Source organism: Phaethon aethereus, assembly GCF_964289735.1.
Source record: "Phaethon aethereus genome assembly, chromosome: 2".
Taxonomy (NCBI): Eukaryota; Metazoa; Chordata; class Aves; order Phaethontiformes; family Phaethontidae; genus Phaethon; species Phaethon aethereus.
Window position 1 is genome coordinate 47,651,002 of NC_138582.1, and position 23,954 is coordinate 47,674,955.

A 23,954-nucleotide genomic window follows, 5' to 3' on the forward strand; every position below is an offset into this window, starting at 1 on the left:
TCGGCCGCTCTGCCGGCACAGCTGGCTTTCCGGTGAGGATGGCTGACTTTAAGTGGAAACTGTCGGTATCTGCCAAATGGTGGCCAGACACCAGAGCAGACTTAACCAATTAGTGGAATATCCCATCCAATGCCTGGATGGGATTTCTCTGTGCGTGTGTGTGCACACTCCACCTGCATGCTACCACATCTGAAGGCTGTGGTGGTACCTGTACAGGCAGCAGGCAGCCTGTCCTCCCAGGTGAGCCAAAAGGGAGTCATTCTCCTCCTCACGGGGCCAGCAGAAGCCGTTCCAAGTTTCCTGCAGCTGAAAGTCGCTGTGTGCATGTTTTACGCAAGGGTCTGTAGGAGCCGAAGCGGCTCGTTCACTGCCCACCAGTGAGCTGTGAAACACAGGTGATTAGTTCCAGATGCTGCTTCAGCGCCTTTCCTCCTGCAGAAAGTGTGCAGAAGTCACTTCTTTCAGTTTCATGGGACTCCCCAGAAATGGGAAACACACCAAAAGTCGGATTAGATTTGTCATCCCTCCTTCAACATCAGGCAGGCTGCAGCAGCAACTAAGATGTCTGTGGTAAGACTTCTCCATGATCTGAAGGGATCTGTATTACACTGTGGACCTTACAGCTAATTCACAACGGACTTTGTAGCAAGAACCAAAACCTTATATTAAGTTCCCATCCATTGTCACAGCATGCCCAATACTTGCAGCAGGTTTGCCAACCCCGTGACAGTCCCATTCACACTTTAACAGGGACCTTGCTTTGGACAGGTAAGAGAAGTGCCTCGTGACAGAAGCCAGAGGAACAGAATAGCTGCTTCAAAACTCACTATAGTTGATCATAGAATCATAGAATAGTTTGTGTTAGAAGGGACCTTTAAAGGTCATCTAGTCCAACTCCCACGATGATCTGCCTGTTCATGCCTCCAAACTTTTTCCCTAAGGTTTTGACCAACTGCACCAAACCAAAGTCTTTCAAACTTCTTACAAGTTTGTTTCTCTTAAAAATCTTGCTACAGGAAAGCCATTTTTCTCACTGCTTCTGAATTATAATAAAAGCAGCTCATGTGGCTGCATCTATCTGAGAATTTAGAGTACAACATTTACTTGTAAATTCAAAACCTTTTCTTCTTAGCACACAATGATCACAATCGATATATAATCTTGGTAGGATGTGCCAGTTACATTTTGCATATTTGGCATGGGGAGGGGTCCAGCTTTAATTGTTCGTGAAAAAAAAGGTGATAGAGAAGCTGATCCTGCAGTTTTCAAACATATCAGGAAATATAATTTCTTAAAGCCTGAAAACATTCCAGTGTAAAATGTTTCAGGCTCATGTAAAGATAATTGTGCAAATATACAGGCCCTGTGTAAACATTAAAGTATTTACAAGCTCCTCCAAGGATTTCAGTCAGACAGCTTGTTGGCTCATCTTCACTATCCTTGCCATTATTTTTCTGTATTCATGCTTCTATTGTATGTATGCGGTTACGAGGACTGCAGTAACTACCAATACACTTCCAAGTGCAGTAGGTCAGCAGTGAACTGTTACTCAGCCTCTAGCCCTTTCTAGCAAAGCTGCTGCTGGCTAGGTCTCCATGAGCCCTCCTCTTGGCCAAGACCCTCCTCATCCACTGCTCTGTGAAAGCCTGCAGCTCCTAACCTTGAGGGCACAGTGCCGGCTCCAGCTCTCTTACTGGACATCTTAGGAAAGGGAACAGCTAAGGCTGGGAAAGGTTTATTTTAGGTTGGAGGAAGGGTTATATCTGCTGGTATTCACTGTAGCATGGGAAGAGTAATTTGTTTTAGTTGTTCAGACTCGGCTCTAAAAATAAACAGTAACGCAACCAGAATTATTATATGGTTTTACCAATCTAAATAAATAAAATCATTTTGATTCATGTAGTACCTTTAGGTAGTAGCTTCATTAAACAGACAAAATTATAGTAGGTCAAAAATCATCTTCTCAACTTCACAAGAAATTTTGCCTTTATGAAAGGCCTTTTGTTTAAGAACTTGAAAATACTTGGCAAAGTCAACAAACACTGAAAGCCATGTGAGGTATATAGGCACTATTTTCCTTTCTTTAACTGAGACGATTGAAAAATAAATTGATTTGACCAAAGCAACATAAGCAAAATGGGGCAGACCCAAAAACAGAGCAGCCACTCCTCCTCAGTCTCCTCCTTCCCTCCACATAGCCTTCCTCTTCCTATCTCATTTGAGTATTCATATTAATACGATTACACTGTTTGCATGTGACTTTTTTCCTAAGAGACATTATTCAAATTTGGACACTGAAATCACTTCATACTAAATTTGAAATTTGAGATGAAATTTATCATTAAAAAAATCTGAGAAAACAGTGCCTGCTCTCTGAAGATTAAGGCTGAAAAGGCCTGTTAGGTCATTTTTGTAGATCACTCATTGCCACCGAGTCTTGTTTTTCCCCAAAATCCTGTAAAGAGAGACAAACAGACCTCCTGAAAACTACAAAACTAAGTCGCCTTGTTCATCACCACCTGTCATAGACCAAAAAACACATCAGTAACATCAATATTCAGGTTAATACACAGCAGTATACAGTAACTCTGCCCAGCTGGAAGGTCACCTTCCATTCATGTTCGGATTAAGACAGCCTTCTTGACACAGATTCATAAGCATCAAGTCTTCACCTTTTTTTAGGAGCAGTTCTGGAGCCAAAGAACAGTCTGAAGGTCCGAACACAGTGAAGCGAGCTAGTATCAGCCTCTTCCCAGGTTTAAAAGGACTGCAAAGGGAGACAGGCTGGACTTTCCCAAGAGGTCTGCATCAGCTGGTGCAGGGGCAGAAGGGAACAATAAGTCCTTTCATCCATCCCACATGGGCACCACCAACCCCACGTTATAAACAAAGCAAGGCTGTGCTGCTATTCTTCCACGCACATGAAGGGCTCTGACATAGTTTTTTTGACAGGTTGTTTATGGCTCCATACAATTGCTTCTCAGGTAATGGGATCACACTAAACTGAAAACCCAGCACAGGAGAATAGGCAAAAAAAGGCACTAAAAATGATTCTTTGCCATGTTTGCTTGAGCCTGACATAGAGGCAACTTAAAGCCCAAATGTAATTTTAATAAATCTCACCCACATCTCAACACCTTCCCTCCATCCCTTCTGTAGCAGCCAGGCTTCTCCCCAGACAAAGCATGGCCTTGTTACAGCAGCTCCCTTTTTCCTTTGTGCAGCCAGAACAGGATCCAGCTTCCACCGCAAACACTCTACAAAAGATGGGCTGGATGCCCTCTGATGCGAAAACATTGCCAAGTCCACCCCCTAATGATGCGTCTCAGGATGAAAGCACCAAGCAGCCATGAAACACACTGGCTTCTCAAAGAGGCAATGCGCCACGTGCATCTTGGTAAGTTGTCTTTGAATGAACACTTGTGTCAGCAAGATGGGTAAGGAATCTTAAGGTAGTTGCTAGTCTAGGCCCAAACCAAAACCACTCCCCTTCCCCACCAAAGTCTGGTGATTTTCAAAATCCAAAGCCTCATCTAAAAAGTTTGCTAATTACCCCAAATTTTATAACAGGCCAAACCAGGACCTTGGATCCCAAATAAACCTCAAAATTGGGTTGGCCCAAATTCTGGATCCAATGTCTGCAGTGTGGGCTAAGACAAAACTAGAAGGGAGAAAGAAAAAAAAAAAAAAAAAAAAAAAAAAAAATCAGTCTTGCTCTGTGGATCTTTACCATAGGGCCACCTCTGATATGCTTTAAAAATATATAATGAGACCACTATAATATATATTCCAGCCAAAATTCTTGGCTCCCAAAACCAGCTTCATACGGTATGCAATACAGAAACATCCAGGAGAACTTTGACAAGGCTAATATTAAGCTAGAACAAAACAGAACTACTGGCACCAACTCCACTCAGCTCTTAAGTAAACTTGTCCCATTAAAAAGTAGCCTCTAAGATATTTTCTCTCTGAAGTGTATAGTAGCTTATAAAAAGCCGGAAGGGTTGCCAAGTCGTAGTTGTGTTCAAGTACTTCTTACCCTCATTAAAGAACATTCCCTGGCAGCCAGCAGCTTTGAGTGTTCCAGTGAACCAGATTTTATAAGGTGGGTGTTTACAGTGGTGTGCGATGTAGCTGGAAATCATTGTGCACCGTAGCAGCCCAGTACTAGATACAGCTGTGTTTGGAGCCTTATCACCCAGGGCACAGAATACAACAGGCAAGGTGATCAACGAGGTTCCAAAAAATAACGAGTATTGAGAAAACAAATATCAAGCCTCTCTGCTCCATGGACAGAAAAGCATCCAGAGATGCCAGTACCTGAATACAAATTAGGTAGTGAAATGCCACTGAGGATCTAGGTCTCACTTCCACCAGTTTCATATATAACAGTATTTATAAAGATGTCTTCACAGTGAGCAAGTACATAATTTAGCTTCTTAATGTACCCACTCATTTCTGCAGCAGGTAGGAGTTACATTCTTTTGTGGATCTGGACCTTAACGCCACCCCAACACCTTGTTCTCTTCTCAGTTCAGTGTCTAACACATCTTTTGCCTGGGAATGTTACCCATCCCTGTAAGAGGAATCAACAAATGATTGAATACAGTGAGTATAACATTGATGAAGAACTGGGAAAGAGAAGATCCACACTTTCTCTCTCATACTGCTGTACGAGTGCTGAGGACCTACAAACACGCATTCTCTTGAGTTTCTCATTTTTCGTCCCAGTGAAGCACTGTTTTCCAAAGGCTTTTCCGTTTCAGTTGAAGAAGGATCCCAATTTATGTGGTATTTCTATAGCATTTAAGCAAGCTGTTAGTTATCCAAATCTTTCACTCTGCATACACAAGTACAATTTATCACCTGTTTATAAATACATGCTAGCTACCAGTTCCCACACAGCTGACCCCTGTCCCTGTTACGATTTGGGGAATCCAGCAATGCACAGTTTATACATCTTGTGATCTTATGAAATAATTAATATTGAACAAAGAAGATGTAGAACCTGCCACACACGTAATCGTTACCTACACTTTCCCAGAGCAATATTGCCAAACCTCAGCCAAGCTGACACAACCAGAGAAAGAGGATAGCCTGTGCAAAATGACATCTGGGCATAGGCATTTGAAGATAAAAATACTCCCAAAGTGTAGCAAACAAGTGGAACTTAAAAACAGCACAGCCTCACATATTCTGGGTGGTAACTCTGAGATAAAAGAAAGACTAGAGACACAAATAGGCAGGCTCCCACAGCATCTTGTTAGCTGCAGGACCAGTCAGAGAGACAACAAATGAGAAATCTTGGTCCACACAGAAAATACATGGAAAGAAAAGTCATGGCCAAGTACCTTTCTGTAGAATTTTGACTCAAGTTTCAAGGATGCTCAGAAGTGATGAGGAAACAGAGATAAGGAAACATGAGAGAGACAACAGAGACTAATTTTTTTTTTTTAACTGTCTTGTCTTAATCTGTGCATTTCTCATGCTAGGCAAAGTAATAGGATCTTGGTTTTTGCATTCTTACAAAGACTGCGTGTTATGCTTCACGATCTGTTTCAATTACAACATTTTTTACTTTAAGAGTCATATTATAAATCCAGAGCTCCCTTCAGTCAATATTCAGGGTTTGGAATGCCTAAGCTACAAGACAGATCTAGGGATCAGTCCAAATCCTGGAGGTCTAAGGTGGCTGAACAGTAAAGCTTCATTTGTTTGAGGGGATAACGAGTTAACAGAGCATCCAAGTATGCTGGAGAGACCAGCCAGTCTCTGTAGCACCAGTGCCATAGAACCATAGGGCCATAGAATGGTTTGTGTTGGAAGGAAACTTCAATGACCATCTAGTTCCAACCCCCCCGCCATGGGCAGGGACATCTTTCACTAGACCAGGTTGCTCAAAGCCCTGTCCAATCTGACCTTGAACAATTCCAGGGATGGGGCGTTCACAGCTTCTCAGGTTAACCTGTTCCAGTGTCTCACCACCCTTCTCATAATAAATGTTTTCCTTATGTCCAATCTAAACCTATCTTTTAGTTTAAAACTGTTGCCCCTTGTCCTATCACTACAGGCTCTGGTAAAAAGACTCTCTCCATCTTTCCTGTAAGCCTCCTTTAGGTATTGAAAAGCTGCAATAAGGACTTCCCAGAGCCTTCTCTTCTCCAGGCTGAACAACTACAACTCTCTCAGCCTTTCTTCACAGGAGAGGTGTTCCAGCCCTCTGATCATTTTCATGGCTCTCCTCTGCACCCACTCTAAAAGGTCCACGTCTTTCTTGTACTGAGGACCCCAGAGCTTGATGCAGTACTCCAGGTGGCGTCTCACAAGAGCAAAGGGAGAGAATTACCCTCCTCAACCTGCTGACCGTAATTCTTTTTATGCAACCCAGGATATGATTGGCTTTCTGGGATGCAATTACATATTGTCAGATCATATCTAATTTTTCATCTACCAATATCCCCAAGTCTGCAGGGCTGTTCGCAATCCATTCATTACGCTGTCTGTACTGGTACTGGTGATTGCCCCAACGCAAGTGCAGGACTTGTTGAACTTCATGAGGTTCACAATGGCCCACTCCTCAAGCCTGTCAATGACCCCTGAGTCACCCCACTTGCTACTGATGTCCATTCAGACATTGAGCCATTGACTGCAACTCTTCAGATGCAGCCACCCAGCTAATTCCTTTTCCATCAAATATTCCATCCATCAAACCCGCATCTCTCCAATTTAGCTAAAAGGATGTTATATGGGTCTGTATCAAAAGCCTTACAGAAGTCCAAGTAGATGACCATCCATAGCTCTTGCCTTGTCCACAGATGCAGTCACTCTATCATAAAAGGCCACTAGATTAGTCAGGCATGATTTGCCTTTTGTGAAGGCATATTGGCTGTCTTGAATCACCTCCCTGTCTTCCAAATGCCTTGACATAGCTTCCAGCAGGATCTGTTCTGTGATCTTACTGGCCACAAAAGTGAGGCTGACTGGTTGGTAGTTCCTGGGGTCCTCCTTTTTATCCTTTTTAAAAATGGGTGTAATATTTCCCTTTTTCCATTCACTGAGGACTTCACCTGACTGCCAAGACTTTTCAAATATGACGGAGAGTGGCTTAGCAACTATATCTGCCAGCTCAAATGTGTATCAGCCTATTCAGTCTATGTCTAAAAGGATTTAGAATAAAACTTGGCAGCCTGTAAAGTATCTAGCTGTAAAATCTTTACCAAGTTGTGATACTATGTGTTTTGCTTTAGAATATCAGTATATTCTGTGACCTAGTTACCCAGAAACTTTCTTTAATGTTCCTGGAGAGGAAAGGGAAAGGAGTGGGAGGGAAATGAAATTTTATATATACATAAAAATATATATATTTGTCCTTCAAGTGAATAGGACCTCACTCTGAACCAGGAAAGCAGCTATAATTCTTTCCATGGACTTGTCATCTAACTGGAATACCATGGGAAACTTTATTACTTCTTCCCCTCTGTTTTATCTGCCATGGTACATATAGAAATCATCCATAATGTCACAGATTGTTTTTATTTCCTCCTACCACATTGCTGGCTCTACCACATTGCTGGCTCTTTTTCCTCTCATGTCAAATACAGTTAGATTATACCCAGCATTCAATGTGCCTGCTAAAAACTTTCAGATATGGCTACATTTGGAAGAAAGTGACAAAGTGCGGACAGAACGAGTCACCGATATTTTATTCTTCTAAAGGGTCATTTGAAACTAAAAGATTGTCCAGTAGACCTCAATACTGGGAGAAATGACAGCTACAGTGTCCTGCAAATTGCTTTGGCTGTGGATATATACTACCCAAATATGCCTTAAGGAAAACAAAAAGTCTTTCTATGGTGAATAAGCAAACTAATTGTTCCTTCTATTTCTTCACCACATTACCTAATTCATTCCTAGAGAATATCTTTATAAGAATGAGCATTTCTGCTAATTATTTTATAGAAGATAGTAGTACAGAGTTCACACTACTGACAGATAAATATAGACCCAGAATCTACATTTAGAAGAGAAAGTTTAATTTATTACTAGTTATAAATGCCCGTAAACAGACTGAAGTTTTGGATACTGGTTCACACACTGGAAGATACACAGGACAGGTTGGATCAATATAAGTTAAAAAATAAAACCCATAACTTTTTTCCAAGCTATTTATTTAGTCTATAGTCAATGGAGGCACTTCCAGAAGATAATTCATCCTACCTGTCTTAAATTGCTATCCTTGGATGGCAGGAATCACTGCCTGAAAACATAAATGTTGTGGTACCAAACACACAGGAAGCCCAGACTAGTCATCCAGAAGGCAAACTCCACCATAAGGGACTCTACAAACTCTGTTGTCTCTGCTCTACGGCATCTACTCATAAGAAATAATCACAATTGTCTGTGAAAATCTCTACTAGATTCTCCATTGGACCAACTGGACTACTAATAAACAGCATCTAACTGGGCATTATAGAGCACTTACTGCTCTCAGGATTCTGATGACAGCTGTAATTCAGATCCTACCATAAACCTGAAGAGAAAGGGAGTCTCTTTTGTTCTATTTGTACAGCACATTGCACTGTAGGGATGTTGTCCCGGATAAGGGTCTCCTTTTACTACTTTGTCCCTTCAAGCTCCAGGTATCAGAGAACCCACACAGTCTCATGATACAGAAAACTTTTAGATCTTTCTGTACCTTCTGATATAGAAAACTTATAGATCAGCAGCATTAGAGATCTCACTATTTTCTCCTGTGACCAAAAAAAGGCTCCACGTCCAAGAAGGGAATGCATTTCAGTTTCAGGAAGGAACTGTACAGAGAGGTGTTGAACAAGTCACCAACCATCTTGGCCACCATGACAGCCAGCATTATCAGTAGCAAGGACCGGACATCATTTGTGATCTCTACCTCAGGAGAAAAGAGAACAAAGGACTTTCCATTTTTTCAAATACCTGGAGACAACAGCAATGGTCCAGGGAATAGACTACCTACTTCTTTCACAAGGGAACGGGAAGCAATTCAGTCTGCTAAAAGTGGAAGGGCGCTCTCCCTCCTTTCCCAGGGATAGGTAATCAATCAACACTTCCACCAGAGAGTCTTGGCTGGTGCAGTGACAGCTCCCCCTCCCGTTCCCATCAGCTTGAAGCACTGCACTTAGATTAAAACTCACATCTGATTCCCATATTTCAGGTGGCTTGTGATAATTTTGAAGTATCAGAGGAGGGTAAGTAGAGATGGAGTAGCCAGATTGCTTAAAATAGCTTGGCATTGTGACAAATATTAAAAAATGCAAACAAATCCAAATCTTTTTTCTGTCTTGCTGAGCTCAGGAGATATAAAATTGTTTTCCCATACTGCTTCCTGACAGAACAAGCTCCTTGTACAAACATTGTCTTGAAGGATGCCAGAAAAGGGAACAAGAAGCTTTCAACAGAAGTCCAGCTCAGGAGATCAAGCAGCAGGAACATCACACAGTTACCGTGCTGAACAACGTGCAGCAGTACAAGGCATGGTGCAGGCATCCTGGTCCCCATGACCACAAATCTGTAAAAGTTGCACTGCAGCACTAGTTGTAGACAAATAGTGTATATGCACAGGTTATGGTATCTCACCTAAAAGGTCTTATCTAAGTATTCCTGAACTTTCTCCCTATCTAAGGGGGATATGGTCAGATGAGTGGCAATGTAGCATGTTTTAATACGTCATCGTCCTTCAGTTATTTGTTTTTTCCTCCGCAGCTGGACACGTTACAGTATTGTTAGTTCACTGCATCTCAAAGGTAGACTGCGTTCACTTGATCTACTACTGCAAACATCTAACAGCTCTAGGGGCAGTGACTTAACAGAGCACAGCAATACAACTGCCTTTGAATAAAGGATTCAGAGTGAATCCTCGTACACAATGTAGAGAGTAATGTGAATTCACTTAATACTGCTTATGCCCAATTCACAACCAAGTCAAATATTTTTCATGGTGAAAATATTCTGTGCAGAAAAAAAAAAAAAACTTAATGAGACTTTTTAGTAAAAGCTGCTATCTCCTTTCACTTCCCACTATTTTCCCTACAATTGCATCCTATTAAAAAGAGATATTCATGAGCAATTATGCTGGGATTAAATATGCAAACTTTGCTTGTAAGACTAAGAGGCTTTTGCTCAGAAATTTCTCTCCAGTTCAGACAAAGTGAATTGCATCACACTGCCATTTAATAGACCTCATTAGCTAGAGATTGTTAAGTACTGCAAGAATCTACATTCAAAGAATGCCAATAAACACATTTCTGCCTGATAAGCTGTAGCAAATTTATTCAGGCTTATCCCTCTTTCTCTCTCTGTTCTGGATTTGGAAAGATAACATCCAGGATTATTTACAGTATATCCCAACAAGGGACTCGTACGGCATGGTCAGCCCCGTACAACAGGGTCATGCCACTGTCCTCTCTGCTTGGACATAGCCAGGGATTTCTAATAACACCACAGCATTCTTTGAATGTCTCTTTAAACCTCGTATTCAACTGTTTTATTTTAAAACACCAGGAACATGTCGGTCGAAAGGAAAACAGCAACTGCGGGATTTTAAGAATTGCTTCATCATACCTGCCACAACTCATTCACACAGATGGAGACTCCTTTATTGTGGATTCCGTTTAAGGGTTTTTTTTTTTAAGTATCTTGCTATGGGGAACTCTTCTGGAATAAAACAAGCATTAAAAATTAATCTAAAAACACTCTAAAAAGCTGTAAAACACTCTGAATTTAAAAACTCTTGAAATTCAAACTCTAAAAAACACTCTCAAGTGATTGCTTTAACCTATACAGAATATTTGCAGAACAGCAAGAAACAGCAAGAACCAGAGCTTGGCTTTCCAGGCTCCCGTCCTTATTGTTTCATCCCCTTTTATCCCTTCCTCCTACCCTCCCATCCTCTAGCGGGAACAGTCAAGTTGGCCTGTCCCGGGCCCTCATCCTTTATTGTTGCAAACGTTCAGCAGCATTTTACATCTGCTATTGAGAAACTCTGAGGCTTGTGTTGATTTTCCCCAGCCCTGCAGCCCTCCTGAGTGCTGGGGTGTGGGCAGGCATGGCTCCTCTCTACAACAGCACATTGAATGTTCAGAGCAAGTGCCTCTGGGTTCAGTGTTGAACTTCACTTCCTCCAAAAGTTAACGCCTGCCGAGGAAAAATGCTGTTTATCTTTGGCAGGCTAGTATGGCTGAGGTCATTAAAGAAAGACGTGTTAAAAGCAATTTGAGCAATATCTTTTGTCTGTAAGTAACTATAAACTTTGGCCAAAATAGAGCTGATAGTGAGAGTTCAGGACAACTGTACAGATGGAAACTGGAGAGTTGATTTTTGTGATATGAAATTTTCTTGGAGATAGGCAATACTAGAGCAAAAACATAAAGCAAATCTGTAGATGACTTAGAAATCAATGATACACTTGAAGCATGAGCATGGAAAACAGACAAAATAATGTCTAAAATTTCAAGAAAACTTTGCATGAAAATTTAACCCATCATGAGAGCTTAAGGTAAATCTGTACACTAATTAGAGATCAAGTTATTTATAAAGCCCAGTCTAAAGTAAAAGTTTTATTAAAAAATTGACTTGATTTCACATCAAGTGATTTGGACAGCTAGAGAAAACCTTATTTCCTTCTTACTGGGGGTTCTCAAGTCGTAGGAGAACATTTGTTAACTGTAGAAACATAGCAAATACAAGAATAAACTCCAGAGATCAAATCAGAAATGCTGAGGAAAAGAAGCAACAAAGAAAAATTCACACACAAAAGGTGCAGTCAGTCATATAAGAGAAAAAGTATGCCACTCTTAGCACTGAAAAAAAAGGAAGAATGCATCGAAATCCGCCCAAAACCTGTAGCTAAAAACTACGACTGTTAATGACAAGTATGATGGCAACGCAGCAGCAAAGTTCTCCTTGGGGTATGTTTGGTATGATAAAAATTAAGGAAGTCTAAACTAATCCAAGAACTGTGATAGATTCAAGTCATCTTATATAAACATATGGACACACACAAACCTGTACACACACATATATGTGCACTTCATAAGGCTTTATTAGTACTCCCTGTTTAAAGAAGGGCCATCTGCTCCCTGCCGAGAGAGACAAAGCGCAGAGCCTCGGGACTCGGCTGCATGAGGAAGTTAGCGCGCTGTGAGCTTGGGTGTGAATTTACTGCGTATTAGCTACTCCGCACTGACTGCCCATTTGGATACCCTTGTGCTCGGGAAATGAAAAACAACATACTTCACCTTCAAAAAGGAGCCTGCCTAACTCATGCAAAAAGAAGAAAAAAAAGCTAACCTGCACAAAAGTACTCTTAGTAGGTACTAGAAGCATCCACCCTGGGAATCAGTGCCAACTAACTAGCAGGCTGTAAATTCACACTGGAGCTCCCTGCATGTTAATTCTGCCGGCAGACAGGCCCTCCTAAGCCCAGAAGAGCAGCCAAGCAAGCCCAGCCATATCCTGGCACCAAGAGGAGCCCATGTGGTCCAGGGCTGGAGGGTTATGCAGCCTCTCCTTTAAAAATACCTAGCTGTTCAAACCAGTAACTAAAGAATCTAAGAAAGGAACAAATTAAACAGAGTGTTACAGAGGGAGAGATAAAATAAAGGTGACAAAAGCAGAGAAAGGAGGGAGGGAAGTTGGGGTCAGCCACCAAACGTCTACAACTCTTCAGCCATTAAACGTGATGTTTCGTTTATTGATATTCATTCCAAGCCTGCATTTTAGGGGCTGCTCTTTAGGATGCAATTCACTCTCTGTGCATATTGCCAGATTTTATTTTTTCTTTCCTTTTGATCCTACGGGTGCAGCAAACTGTGCCAAAAATGTCTTTGCCTAGGGCACCCGTCTATGCAAAGCCAGCAGCGCTAATAGGCGCTGGAAGCACTCGGCACTGACACTTCATACATCAGCAGCCTAGTAAATTGCACCTATTTTTTTTCAATATTCTCTCTATATACAAAATCTTGAAAACATGTCGTTTACACACACACGCACGCAGACCACAATTAATTTATTAGCACAGTTATTCAAACCTCTTTAAAAATCTTCTTTGTCACCAGAGGCACTTTTCAACAACCCCCATGGTCCTGAGTTTCTCAGGCCTCCACATCATTATAATCTATTAGCCACCTTCGTGTTAGCTCTGTTTTATTATATAACACATAATTATGCATTTCATTAACAGCATCACCAGGCACGGTACATCAAAGAGAGAAAGGCAGCTGCCCAGGAAATTCAAAAAGATGCAGTTTACTTAAAGCTCACTGTTAAAAACCCTCCCCCACTTTTCAATCAAATTGTGGTTAACGTGTTTCAAAGGTTTTACTCCAGCTCAGAGAACAAGAGTCCAAACAACCTCATTAGACGCAAGGCTGCTGATACAGTGAATATTCCCTGAACCCTTGATATTTCCAATAATGTAAAAGAAAAGATCGTCAGCCAGCTACAATAGTGCAAACCAATTCTCTTCACTCTACTGAAAACTCACTTAGCAAGAGAGCTCTCTTGTGACTTACAGCCTACAATGACAAATGCAGGAGAGAGGGCCTCTCAAAAAGAAAAAGAAAAAAAAATTACTTTGTAGTCACATTCATTTTTCAAGATTTGTTCAAAGAGCTGCCTGGCAAACTGAACAAACAAAAGACAAAATCTACTTCCTTCCCATGATATAAAGACCATCATCCTTGGTAGAAGTAAACTCTCCAAAAGAAATATTTTTGTCATTCATCACAATGTTACACGCACTTAACTGAAAGGCCTGGAATTTGGAAAATATTGGGCAAAACCAAGGAGTTGCTGGACAAAGGTAGAAGACAATATGTCTGACAGCAAGTTTAAAGAGGGGGATGGGGGGTGCGAAGGGACATGAAAGTCTTGGTACTACCAGCCAAACCCAGTAGTTTTGCAGTTGAGACTGCAGCTGGCACAAAAACACCAGCTCTGGACACAGTTTCCCAGTCTCCATGCCACCAGATTTTGTGGAAGAGTACACACTTCCCCAGGAAAGCACGTTTTGTTTCTCTCACATACAACCTGAACTTCTCCCATTTGAAATTTTTGCTACTATTGATTAAATAAACCACTAAAATATTGCTCATGGTCAAAAGAACATTTCCGAAGGGTGGAGGGCTTGTAGCCAGCAGAAAACTTTTGATCATTTTTTTTCTTGGAGCAAATGCCAACAAGGTTGCAAGGTGATTGCTTGATGTAAAGAAGGGAAGGAGAGAACAATTCCCTATTCACAACAGTAAGAGAGCTGTTCATGCAGCTTTCTTGAGAATGGGGTTTATGGAAATAACATCTCCAAAGATTAAGTTATCTGTCTTGTCACAGCCATTTCATAAACAATGTAGGTCTGCATTTCAATTTCTTCACTCTCTGGATGATGATCTGCCGCCCCTTAGTAACCTGTGCGTTGAACACTTGAGTCACTTTACTTCCCACTTAATAATGTCCTGACAAAGCTATGAATTGAAATGCCCTTATCATGGTCCACTATTTTCATGTGGGATTATGTCAAAAGAGGCACCTTCTTCAAGTATCGATCCAGCTGAATACTCCCTCCCTGAACTTCCATTAATCTCTCTCTTTAAAACTAAGTGAAAAATATTCCTTTCCTGTGCACTTCACCTTTAAAGAAATCCTTTATAGTCCTAGGACTACATCCATTAACTCAGCTTGTTTTACTGTATCTTCTTATCACTCATCACCATCACTACTGGAAATTTTTGGAGAAGTGGGATGCTGCAATACAGTAAACATAAATCTCCTAAAAAGACACGACTGTCATGTTAGCCCCGAAAAGTTATGCATTCAAGCTCACTCACTGCTGAAAATTATTATTTCTTGCAGCCTCAGGCACATGAAGCTGTGCATCACCCTCTACAAAGGGCGGCACACCCAGCGTAGGTTCACTGTGAGGACTTCCTGCCAAACCCCAGTGCCAGGACGATTGCACAATTAGTGGGATTCTTCCTCTTCCAGAGTTTAACCCCATTAACTGTTCCAGGCCATTATGACGAGTAGGCCGTCTCTAGCACCCTACAACTTAATTAGTGCCAAGGCAGAGCGTGAAAAAACATCTTAGCACAGGGCTCATACTTTTTCTCTTTAAGCAAAGTAGTTCTAATTAATCACACTCATGCACTGGTTCTTAATTCACCTGAATTCGTAATGTTCAGTGAGATCTCGTCCCAGTTTTCTCTGAGGTGGATTTAAATATTTGTGTGAGTTTTTCTGAAGCCAACTAGTATTTTGCTTATGATTTCCTTGTTAAAACAAAGACCATTTTTTTCTAATTCCAAGACCTAGTACAGCAGCAGGAGCTTGCTAAAGAGAACTTAGAAGTACCCAGCACAGCTAAGTAATCCCTGGAAACATATCAAAATCCTTTGAGCCTCAGACCTTGGGAACTTGGACGAAAGATGCTAGGCAAATTGTTTGATTTCTTGTTTCAGTCCCTCAAGGCCTACAAATACACCTGTTTCGACAGGTTGTTGCAATGGATGCAAGTGATATCGGAAACAGTATAGGTGATAGCAGCGACTCTTGCCAAGATCCCCTGGAAAGATATCTATCAGTGGTTTTTTTGTAATCTGGTTCTTTCTCTTATGTACATAGTAGACACCAAACCCTGAGAGGAGTTTTCAAAGCCGTCTAAATCTGTGTCTCAGGAAGGTAACACTGGAGTGTGTGGTGTCAAGTGAGCCTTCTGTTAATAAAAATAGCAGCATTGTGTATGTGCGTTGCTGAATATGCCTAAACATTCAGCAGGCTCACATACTAAATCTTTTCAAAACAAGCACTGTACTGTATAATAACCCAGCTAAGCAACCTCATACTTTTTAAATGAACAGTATCACATAATTCTTTAAATCGTTATTCATTAACATTTTTTTAAAATAAGATAGACAACTGCAATGAATTTCTGTCATATTTAAGTGATGCTAAAACCAACATCCCCAGAATGCCACAATTCTTATGGCCCCACCTCCTGAGGTTTAGAAAAGTCTGAAGAAGAACGAACTCTGCAACTACAGACAGCTGCAGACCGGACAGTGGTTTTACCAAGGCTATTTGATAAACGCTCTGCCCCATGGGCTACAAACTCCACTTCAGCTTTAACTTCAGTAGGAGGTTACACCTTACATACCAAAACAGAAAACTTACAAAAGCTTGTTGTTCTCAAAATGAGCACTGAGCCTCCAGTTTCTTAAAGAAGTGCATTATGAAATCTGAGGTCCCAAAACTGTCCTCCATCCCCTTCTCCGTGAGAGTATAGTTTCACTTATTTAATTTTCCAGACAAGCTACTGCCAAAAAACACATGGCGCTCTTCCCCTAGCTGGAATAAATTCAACAGAAAATAGTAGGACTTAATGTATTTAGCAGTTTGTTGATTATGCATTGTTACTCCAATTATTTGGGGATTAATTTGAATAAGACTACGATCAGTACAACACTACTATACATCTCCCCAACTTTGTCAAAAGGTGACGTCACTTGCAATCGTGTTCCGAAATAATATTAAATATACCATTCAAACACACCGGGCTCCTCTTGACAGGCAGCATAAGCTTAGTGAACGCTTACCCTGTTAGGAACAACTGTAGGCTTAGAGATTGAAAAATTGTTTTGACTAGGGTTTAAATTCTTCATTAGAAAAAAATCAGGCAGCTTAGTAACAGAAAATTAGGCCCTGTCAAAACAACTTCTGTGAACCATCTCAGGTGTAATCAAAAACTTTAAGTGAGCCCTAAAGTATTTAAGTGTGATGGGCTGATGCATTAAACAGCCTAGCACTGGGAAGACCCTGCCAAATGAGTTTCCAAATAATTAAGCACTTCCTCTGCCTGCTTTGAAGGAAACGTGATGTCAAAAATCTTGAATGCTACATTTCTCCCAGCTTCTGCAAAAGATTTTCCTTTCCCCACCAAAATCAGGTGGAAAATCAACCATGCAGCATTCTCTATTGGGGAGTTAAAATTAAGACTCTAGCTGTGCGGAGAATCTTGACCAAAGCTAAACTCAGTATTGAGTAACCCTGCTGGAATAACTGTACTGAACTACTTTTAGGTACCTAAGGAGAGAAGAATTTGAACCTGACTGTTGAGTGGGCACATACACCTTCCTGCCTTTCTGGCAAGGACTCCATAGTACGTGCCTTATTAACCAGCAGTGCAAAACATGCTCCCTGATCCAGAGCACATACATGTGTACTCACTCTAAAGTGAGGGTCAGATCTTCTCTCATCTACACCAGTGTAGCATGACAGATGCTGACATGACCTGCTGTTTCCCAGAGCCTCTATTACTTTCTCAGACAGGAATGGCTTCCCCAACAGGCAGCTGTGTGCTCCTTATCATTTTATCTCCAGAGCACAGGGCTATGTTTGCCCCAGGAGCCCAGTGTCCCTTTCACGCCCTTCCGTCTTGAGCAAGTCAGAGGAAGGCACGATCAGAGGTCTCCCAAGTGCACCGTGAGGATGTATTAATTTTTTACAGTCAGTTCTTTCCCTTCTCTCTGTTCCCTCCCAAGTATTGCATACACTCTGCTAAAGAAGGAGGAGAAAGGGAAAAGTATGACTCGAGCTTTACAAATAAATTCTCTTTTCTTTGAACAAAGGTCAGGCTGAGGAAGAGTGTGAGATGAGAGTGGTATGACCAGAGTAGCTTGAGGCCTTTCTGCACGCTGTATGATCTGAACCACCAGACAATCCCACTCCAGCTATCTCCACAGCTGTGCAGCTTCTTCCTTGCCAAAGCCAGGCCCTGCTGTTTCACAAGTTGCACCAGCCAACTGCAGAAGTCACCTACTGCTGCATAACTCACCCGTGGACAACCTGGGTGGCCACTGCCAGTTTGGGGTGAGTTGTTCTCTTTTAGAGATGCGAGAGAGCAGCTCAGGTCTGGCTCTGCAAGCTTGCCTGAGACACAGCCGTCAGACACTCAAGAGTTTTTCTACCATCACTCTTTCATGTTTCAAAATGACAGAAGAGCCGTCATTAGGACAAGTCCCACTGCTTACCATTTATGCTCCTCTTTTCTGCAATGCCTCTACTTTTCCACATGTTTTCATGGCTCCTCCTCGGTGCCTGCCTCCATTCAGTCTTGCTCACAAGAATGGCACACCTTTCACCAGTGCTCACCACCACTACCCCGTGTGTGTCCTGAACCCAGTCTTATTCCTCTTCCAAAAAAAACCAGGGCAAACGTTGAAATTGCAACAACAAAATGCATTGTTCTGCCCATCTGGGGCAGAGGGGAGACCATGTTCCTCCCTAGGGATTTGCCTCCCTCGGGATCGACAGTAGGAGCCTCCTTCCCACCGACAGACCATGTTCAGCCCAGCAGCTGCTGGGTTGTGTAACCACTTGCTCCTGTTTCAGCTGGGTCCAACAATCAAACTGGGATTTCTGGCCCTGAGCCCTCATTCATTAGAGCGCCCGGTTACATGGGGGTTTTAATTCAAGATGATAATAAACCCCTCAGGCTGGAAAAAAAGAGATAGGCTTATTGTGGTAGCTTTTATCCCAGAGATAAATCATTTTCTCAAAATTTGGAAAAAAAGCACTATTGGCAACATTCTGAAGGTTTTAAAGTTAAAAATATAACAAAACTTAATGGTTTCAGATGCTTTTTGTGACAATGTAACTGAAAAATGTCTTTAATTTGGAAACAAATTAAATTTGGCAAAGAATTAGTACGTAAGACAGCCCAATTGCATTTTGTAATTTGAAAAAAATTAAAACCAGATAAGATACTGTGAAGTAAAAATAACTTCTGCACATTAAATTCTCATGAACTTTCATTAAGGTTTGTATTACATGTCCCAAATGTACAATTGTATGTTGTAATACACTAGATCGCTTTATTTATAAAATACCTTTAAAGCTACTGAAAGCTAGAGCCAGAAAAATGACTATATAAAAATGTTATCTTCTCACATTACAACTTCATTTCCAATGCATGTATTTAAAACAGAGATGTAGTCTCAATTTCAATATTTCAGATGCACAACTGAACTTTCTAAAAGTTCAATGCCAACTGAATCTATGTACAATTCAGTCATGTCTGTTTATTTTACTGATAAAAATCTGGTGCCAAAGCTGAAACAGCTATATTAGAGATAAAGCTGGATTCTCTTCTAATTTGTGAATTACCTACAGACTAACCAACTGTCCCATAGTTGCAGTTCTTCTTTACAGATGATGAATGAATGAATCAGAGGGGACTTGTTCTGACTTTCTTGGGCTGGGTTCACAAGGCTACTATCCAGAAAGAAAAAGGGTTTTCTTTCTTTTTTCCCTACAAGCATACATTTTTTTATTGAATGTTTCAGTGACTTGACAAATTGTTTATCATCCCTAAAGAGCAGTATTTTTTAGGTTAAAACACAAAAAGCATCTTGGATTAAACTACGTCTCCCACGATGCACCATGTATTGCCCCCTCCTTCCTTGACCATACCAAGTCAGTCTCTTTGGTGTTTTATGGAAAATATTTCATTCCTTACAGAAAACTTATAGCAAGATATTTTAAATATTTTTTTTCTTTAGTTCCTTTTTTCAGATGTTCAGCTTTTTGATTAAATGTACAAGGTTTTTGTGAAAACAAATATGAAGACCCCATTTTCAGTCAAAAATAGTGTTAGAATGGAATTTTTGTTAAATCATTCTAACTGGAGTGATACTAAAAAAATCAAGCTATAGCAGACTTCCATGTTTAGAGTCATTCCCACCACAAAGCTAGGCACTGAAGAACATTTTGCTGTATTTGACCATAAGATTTCTCGTGTGAACAAGAAATTAATGTATTTCAAATCAAATGGTTCTCCTGCTTGCTAGCATGCCAAAAGCGTACTCAGTACCCAGAGAAGTTTTCTATTCACACCTCCATGAACTATGACCCTTATAGCACTTTGGATGGCATCACGAGTTCGGAAGGTAAACCCCTTCTCTTCAACTAATCAGATGTTACACCACATTTTATGTGCCGAAAACAAGACTGGTTTCTTTTAAGACCAGGACCGATTAAACCATTTAATTTGACATCTTGCAAAACATCCTGCTTCCTGTAGTTACTCATGCTGTAGGACCTTCCCTGAAGAGCTGTCATGGACCAAAATCCAGTAGCCTCCATTTTCTGAAGCCCACCCCACAGCACAACAGTGCCACAGCTCTTGAGCCCCCTCAGTTTGGGGTCAGCTGCTCCTCCATTCATGAGGAACACAAAGGCACCCGTACGTGAGCGCCGCTTTGTGCCACCACTCATTTTGTGCATTTATCAATTTACCAAAAAAATAAAAAAAACCAAACCAAATTGAGGGGAAACACAGCAAAGCACATGCACTAGAGTTGGGAGTTAAGGGTCAGCTGTTTAAGTGGTATTTCTATGGTCCCCTTTTCTTACTAGAGCAAGATCCAAGAAGACTGCAAGTACATGAACAAGTCTCACATAAGGCACAGTTTGCACTGAAGACCCTTTGCATCTCTAAGTCCTGCCAGCTCTGCAGGAGCACGTCCTTGAATAACACCCAGCTCCCTTTGCAGGCTCTCCTTGCCTACACAACAGTCCCAGGCACTCACAAACCAGAGGGGGACAAATCCCATCAAAACAAGATGACCATTTCGTTGCTGCAGGTACCATGAGCTCCCTGTGTCCTTAGGTCTCAGGTCAAGGAGCAGAAGGGATGAGGGAAAAGCAGGAGGTCCAAGCAGCAGAAACAGCCCCTACCCAAATGGAGATGGAGGCTGCCCAAGGCAAATGGACACTGCTGTTTGACGTGCACCATCGGACCCGTCCTCCCTCCCTTCTCAGGGAAACCTTACGCTGCTAGCAGCCAAGTAAAACAGAAATAGGTAATGAGAGGCAGCAGGCAGGCTGGAATTGAGAACTGAGGAAACGTCATTCATGTTCTGTCAGATGTGCTAAACACCACAGGAAAAGCAAGTCACCAGGCAACACAGCATTTCTACTAAAGCACTCTACTTCTAAACTTCTACACCACTTCTAAACTTTCTAAGATCTCACAAAAGAAAAAAAAAAAAAAAAAGCAGCATGTAAGTTAATTATATGCCCCCAAAATACCACTCAAAAGAGCACAGTATTAATGATTTGCAGAGGTGAGCAGGGGAAATTCACAGAAATGCTACAAGGTATAACTGGGTCCCAAAGAAGACCCAAACATGGCTGCTGGCAACCCAGCCTGTGGCTCTCCAGCACCACAGAGGAGGAAGCTGAAATGGAACATAACACAATCCAACTATGCCCACCATGTCAAAAAGGACAGCTATACAGACTTTTTCTGGCATCCCATTAGACAAGAAGAAAACCTAGAATTTACACCCATTAACATTTACGTTTAATCCAAACACGATACATATCACAACTCCGTTGAACAGTTAATGTACAATTTATCCATCTTCACCTGTAGAATAGAGCTGTCATCCATTAGATCAGGCCTCACTCAAGAGAAATTTGTTTTAAATCAATGAGAATTCCTGGTCCCTGATGGTCTCTTTAGCTGCAACACAGACAAGCAATGCCATGAGCAGCCAGGATCATTTTCACTGTTTGGTCTTCAAGCACTAGCTATGCGATATTATCTGACACCTCCACTTGACAAAGGAAAGATTCAGAATTTGTATTTGTTTTAGCATTTTCAAAACCATCCTTCCTCCTTGCATCATCATTACTGCAAATAGTTCAAAATGCAGCACTCGCATCATGTCTGTAGAACAGGATGTGTCTGTCATACCTACAGTAAGTGCCAACTGATGCCCTGCTTGAACTTCTTGTGAAAGAACTTCAGCTTGTTGAGAGCTGCTCTCTCAGAGGAGGTGAGAAGGGTAGCCATAGAATTTGCAACGTGTACATATATGCAATTTGCATATGTATAATACATTTACAATATACATCCTGCCTATAATTTGCGGTAAGCACATTTTGCCTAAATTAGAAGTACTGAAGAAATACAGAGAGAGGGGAGAGGTTAATTGTTACTACCTGCTGATACAGTTATTTTATTGCACTTTTTCAAGATGACCTGTAACACTCCTGTGAAGATGCTAGAAATATAGATTGCAACTGAGGTATCCAAACCATGCAAAAAATAAATGTTCATTTTCATTTCTTAATGGAACGTGTATAACAAATATGCCAAATTGTCTAACTATAGGGCAGCGGTCACTTATAGCAGTGTAGCTTATTATACAGTGCTGTGCTCTGCCAGTGTGCCTGTCTTGATGTAGGCATCAGAGAGCAGAAAGCACAAAGCTCATCTCCGAGCCTTCAAAACTGTCTTACGAACCAGATGATTTTACATACAACTTGTTATTTCTGCCATACCGCAGACAGGGACAGACATTGTCAGGCAGCTTTTCAAAATGTTCTGAAGCACCATCAGATGGTCATTTTATTTCAGTACCAACATCATGCCCATTAGCACAAGCCATTAGCACTCATTCACATCAACCACACCCTCCATTAAAACTGAAGGACAGACCTTAGGCAATTCAATCCCCTATGGAGATTTTTCTTTGCTTTATGTAACAATATTGCATGTCTCCTTCCAAATCCTAAGGAATATTCTATTTTATCCTTTAGTGTACATCTGTCAAAAGCCTGATTTTCCAGTGTTTCACACTCAGAGGAGAGTTTTGAGTCTTAACATTTTCAGAATTAATTTCATTCCCCATATCCATCAGAAGAGATTTCTTGGAGAAATAGATTAGGCCAATAAGCTGATATACTGCTTTAATTCTGTTTGAACAGAACAGGCAAGAAAGGGAAGAGAGTCAGGGCTATTTTCTGTCATGTGTAACAGAAAGACAGACAAATCCGGGGCAAAGGATCCAAATCAGTGTAAATCAAGCTTCTCTCAGCTTGCACATAGGGGCATCACCAGTACTGGACCGGAACACTAATCCTAGGCCAGCCCAGTGCCATCCTTCCTCTTAATAACCCTTGCAAGGCAGTGTAATTGAGAGGTAAAAATACAGAAGGAACAATAAAAAAATACAGAGAATGTCCCAGAGACAAAACACACTGTAGGAAGATATTATTCCTCTTCCCACATCTAGAGCACCCTGAGGCCAGCAGGCTCAGGACACATGACACTTACAAAGACGTGGGAGACAGAAAGCTGCGGGAAGACAAGTCATAAGGCTGGTCCTTGTACTTGCCAAGGAAAATGTCACCACATCTACTGTTTGCCACAAAGAGCTGAGGATGAGGGTCAAGTGTCAGCATGGGGGGTAGAAAGAGGCAGCCAAGAAAGAAAAGGTGGGCAGATGCCTGTGGGGTCTGCCATGAAAAAAAAAAAAAAAAAAAAAAGCATCTTACAAACCTGTTTGCTACAAGTCCCACATTCATAACTGTTTCCAAATGGAAGGCTGTGTGAAAAGCCAAAGCAAACATTCTCAATTCTTTTTGAACCCATCAGACAATATAGGAAAAATATGTGCATTTTATGGTTTGAGGGCACAACCTTTTAATTATGTTTTTGCATTGTCATGTCCAAGACCTTTTTTCTTCTCAGAAATTAATATTTCCTCAAGCAATGCAGCTATTTATCTTGGATGAACATGAATTGAAACACAATCTGTCTCTGCAGAAAGAGGAGCAGAAGAGTTATAACATGACACCTAGGGGAATTCAGAACACATTGCAGTGCAATCCTCATAATTTTTCTAGTGCCTTTTCGACCGAGTTTCCTACAGTTCTCTCTAACCGTTTCCAGCTATTGTTTTGCAAGTGCCGTACATGCATGCTCAGGGAGGCACTTGGAAAAAAAAGAACAAGTGCAGGCAATGGGGAAGGCAGGGAGAAATTGAAGCAACTAAAATGTAGGCTTCTTCTCTCTACTGGAGCCAAATGAAATGCAGTTCTCTCATCCAAGACCAGCAAGTGTTCTGGCGTATAAT

The 23,954-nt window shown here is 41.3% G+C and overlaps 1 pseudogene across 1 annotated transcript in view; it reads right to left on the reverse strand.

The window, feature by feature from the left end:
* LOC309402564 (chloride channel protein C-like) overlaps positions 1-23,954 on the reverse strand; it is a 93,055-nt pseudogene that overhangs the window by 38,184 nt on the left and 30,917 nt on the right. The window contains exon 13 of the transcript in view: positions 8,742-8,904. The product of the transcript in view is annotated as a chloride channel protein C-like (transcript). The remainder of the gene's footprint in view (positions 1-8,741; positions 8,905-23,954) is intronic.